Source organism: Triticum aestivum, chromosome 5B, assembly GCF_018294505.1.
Source record: "Triticum aestivum cultivar Chinese Spring chromosome 5B, IWGSC CS RefSeq v2.1, whole genome shotgun sequence".
Lineage (NCBI taxonomy): Eukaryota > Viridiplantae > Streptophyta > Magnoliopsida > Poales > Poaceae > Triticum > Triticum aestivum.
The window spans coordinates 511,600,883-511,605,661 of NC_057807.1; positions in this window are offsets into that span (position 1 = coordinate 511,600,883).

Sequence of the window (4,779 nt, forward strand, 5' to 3'; positions counted from 1 at the left end):
CAAAACAGAATTCAATAAAATTTCCCATATTTTGATGGGATCCGAATATTTTTATCCTGAAATTCTAGTCAGATTAAATACAATTTCAATATAAATTTATATTACGTAAAAATCCAACGAAACATTGTGCTCGCAACAATTAATGAAATTAAAATATTCAATATTCCAAAAATAATATTTTATAAAGTAATCACTGTTTGGTGCATTTTTTATTGTTACTACCTAGTTTTTATAATTACATCCCATTTATTATTTCTTAAAGCCCATTTTCTTGTTAAGCCTAATGCATCCCTCCTAGGAAAGATTTGCAGCCCAGCGGGGCGGAGAATAACAACTTGACCTTGCCTGGGTATTCCTAAAAAAAGTATAGCTGGGCTAGCCATTTTCAGCTTAAAAAAATTTAATATCTGGGCTGGATATCTGGCCTGGGCTAGACGGGCCACAGCCCGCCCAGTTAATACATGCAGCGATGTTTTCGTCGTTATTCAGAGGAGAAAAATTAATATCTGGGGTAAACATCAAAAAACTCTGCAGTGCTCACACCTCAAAAACACAAATACTGCTCGAGCTGCTTGGTCCCAGCTGTCGGTCGCTTCTTGTGCAATTCTCTCGTTTATTGACTAATACATAGGTTGACAATGGTGTGGGACCGTGATGTCAGGAAACCAGGAGAAAGCAAAATAAATTATAGTTATATATATATATATATATAATAAGGAGGCACTTGCGTACGTGAGGCTATGGACCTGGTGGGTCCCCATTGTCATCCTATCCAAGTAAAGTCATCTCGCCCGCGCGCTCTTTCCACCCGAAACAGTCAGCGCCGGCCGCCCCGCTTTCCGGTGCAGGCGATTGCTCCGCCTTCAAACGGCACAAGTGTCGTCCGTCCGTCCATCTGCTGCACACATTAATGATACGCGGTTGCCGAGGCGGCTACTCTGGCGCCACACGTCCGTCCCTCCGCCTGCCCACCATTGCTATATAAACTGCTGCGTCGGCCATAGCCGCAGTCATCCGCATCTGTTCCCTTTCTCCTGTCCACACCACTACTGCCCACCATGGCTTCCTCGCGCTCCAGCGCTCTTCGGGACGGGAGGACGACGGACCATAAGGAGATGGCAGCCGTTGCTGCCGACCGGCTGGCCGGCAGGCAGCCGGAGGACGACGACGTCCTAATGGAGAACATGGTAGTCGACGATCCGGCACCAACCCCCTCCTCCGCGCCATCCTCGCCAGTGCATTGCACCATGACCATCGGCGAGGCCCATGCCCAATATATGGACAGGGTGAGGCCGATGCGTGAGGAGCAGTTCTGGGAGGCGCAGGCCGACGCCGCCTACAACCACCATCTCCTCCAGGAGCACCTACAGGCGGAGGAGCAGATCGCCACGGAGCGGGCGGAGCAGGAGGCTTTTCTTGACTCATACCGCTTCGCCCGCAAGGGCCGCCTCGAGCATAGGCGGTACCGCATGCGGGTGGCAGAGGCTGCGGCTGCCTACAAAGAGGCTAGCAAAGAGGGCGATGAAGCGGGCGAGGCACTGTTTGGCGAGACCGAGGACGAGGCAAAGGACAATACCGGCTCCGATGAGTCGCCGCTCCGCTGGCATCGATGACGCCCTGGTCCGCCGAGGCCCCGCGGCGCCAACAATGAGGCAGAGGACACCGCCGGCTCCGCCGAGGCCCCGCGGCGCCAACAACAAGGCAGAGGACACCGTCGAGGCCCCGCCCCGCCAACAACGAGGCAGAGGACATCGCCGGCTCAGCCGAGGCCCCACCCTGCCGGCAACGTGGGGGAGGATTTCCACCGCTCCGCTGAGGCGCCGCCTGCCGGCAACGAGACAGAGGACATCGCCGGCTCCGCCGAGGCCCCGCCCCGCTGCCAACAAGGCCGCGCCACACAGAAAACGAGGAAGAGTAGAATACGGTAGGTCGCCGCCGCTCGGGTCCAAGTAAGGCCACCGCTGCTACCCTCCGGTTGAAGCCAAGCTAGGCGGGTTGACCATTGACGGCCGGTTAGCTTCTTGGCGGTGACATGGAGTCCGAGAGCTGCGCTGGAGAACAACGCTGCTTCTACTTAACTGCTGGTGCAGTTGGCTGACTGACACGTGGGCCCAACAGGCCACATGTCAGTTACGCAACTGCACCTGCACTTAAGTCACTGAAGCTTCTATTCGGCTCAGCGGGACACAGGTGGGTAGCTTCGGTTAATTAATTATACCTCCAGCGCACCCCTTTTTAGTTTTTTTCAAAAAGGAGGATGACCCCCGGCCTCTGCATCCGGGAGATGCATGCGGCCACAAACACCCCTTTTTAGTTGAAGAATGTATGAAATGTAATGAAATCCGGTATGTTTATATGAAATCCGACCGTGTATGGATGAATTTATTTCGATTAGTTCGAATTCCTGTATCACTGGCATTGGATGAACATGCAAAACAATACGTACTAGCATTATTCCCAGGGTGATCACCACGTTTGCAGCAGTTTCACATGTACTCCCTCCGGTCCTTTCTAGTCTGCATACAAGTTTTGTCTGCAGTCAAAGTATCTCTACTTTGACCAATCTTATATAAAAAAGTATGCACTTTCACAATGTGCGAAGTAAAAAGGAACAGAAGGAGTACAAAGAGTTTGAGCAGCTTTTTAGCGTTTCTGTACATTGCAATCAAACACACAGGCCTGGCAATTCATAGAGAACATTCAAAACAATCGATGATTATGCATCTCAGCGACTCACATGTCAGAGGCAATATTTACTTCACAACTAAAGAATAAAGAAAAAATTGATCGCCGCTGCTGACAGCAAAGGGCGTCCCATTCGAAAATATCAAACGCATATCTTGCTAAAATCAATGAGCAAAATTTGACAAGGTTGTCCCATTCCAAAATATCAAATGCCTACGATTGTGGAATGGGCAGGGTTTGCCATCAGTTCGGACATTGACATGGCACCTCGTGCTAAATAAACCAGCTGTTCTTTTTGTGCAGTTCCACCAAAATCAACCAAATTCGCGCGTAGCTTGTATGATTTCGCCCTTATATGTTGCAACGCCTTGAACTTATGGGCACCTCCTTTCTTGTGGTGGAAATGAATGATTCGATGTATTCATGAACATTTTGTGCAGTTCCCGTTGAAATCAAGCTGAGCACCCCTGTTTGCACAAATACAAAAAAGTGATTAGTATAAAGCAAACTGTACTATGAATTGACAGTTTCAACAGGCACATACATGGTCCATGTAGAGCACACTTTTAGAAAAATGGAACTCACCAGAAAGAATCCTAGAACAACATTGTACTCGCGCATCACAGCAAAAAAATGGAGATTTGTCAGTCCTTCTGAGCTGAAGTTAGTTTGGTCTTGTGGGGAGTAATGTAACCATCCTTCAACTGCTCCTTCTGATGAGAAGATAGACAGGGCTTCTTCATCCTGGTATAATCGGAACTAGTCACTTCACGTACTCCATATTCTTCTTCAGAGGAAGATGATCCCTGTTTGCTCGAAAAAAAGGAAAGGAAATATTTAAAACAGCACAGATGAAGCACTTCTCAAGGACAATACCACTTTTTCATGACAGTATCTAAACAGTAGCACAACACCAATAGAGATGACAAAGCTCAATCATATGGATGAAATCAGTGGGTGAGTACCAACATTTGTCAGGAGGCTGATTGTGTAGAGCATACAGATGAAGCACTTCTCCGGAACCATCTGTTGCTATCTACGGGGGTGGCCATGCTTACTATATACTCCTCGATTAGTTTAATGTTTCCAACATCTTCTTGTGCAGTTCCACTAAAATATATGGTATCTTCAAAGAAGATCCCTGTTTGCACAAGTAGAGATAATTACGTATGGCATCAAATCAGTGGCAAAACAATTGCTCGTTCCAGCCATAGCAATAAATTAAGATGCAAAACTATATCATTACTTGTGTCATCACAGTTCCAGTGCTTCATTACAGCACCGGGAGTTGATTTTTGTTTTTCTTCCGCTTGTTCTTCCCCTTCATCACTTGGTTCAATAACAGACAAGCTTCGCCTTCAATGTAAGATTTGGCATGTCAATTAGGGAGCACAAGTATAGTACTAAACTTAATTTTCTGATGAAAGTGGCAAAATACAGGCCAGCAGTTGTGAAATATCCTTATCTTACCTCAATGGGATATTACGGTGCACATACAGATTGGAAGTCTTGTCTCCATTTGTGCAGTTCACTAAAATCAAGCAACATTATCGTACAAGTAGCACAACATATGAAAGCACACTGCAGAATCATGTGAAAGAAGGCTAGTACTGACCTCTCATGATGCGGAATTCAAACAACTCACAAGAAGAAGATCTGAACCAAATTCGCCTTAACGGATAGGAAGTAAGATCTCCTCTTGTGCAGTTCCACTAAGATCAAGCAATCAAGCAACGTTGTCGGTGTGACATTTTGGTTGAACTGCACAAAACACTCTTAAAACAAAAGTGTTTTGTGCAGTGCAACAAAAGGTCACAATGGCAACGAGGTGAAGTAGATAACCCTGTTTACACAGAGGTGCAAAGGAAACAATTAGTGGTCAATAACGGTGGATGACACAGAAGCCAACAAAAAGAAGCATCTACCTTATCTAAATGGGAAAGAAAGCAAGACAGTAGCATTTCTCAAACGGTGGCATTGATTAATATTAACATAGAGATTATATTAACAATAAAATTCGTTAAACATGTAATTTGCTTTTAACTGTGGCATTGCATCAATTTTCCAGCGGCATTATTAGAGGGTGTTTGTTTA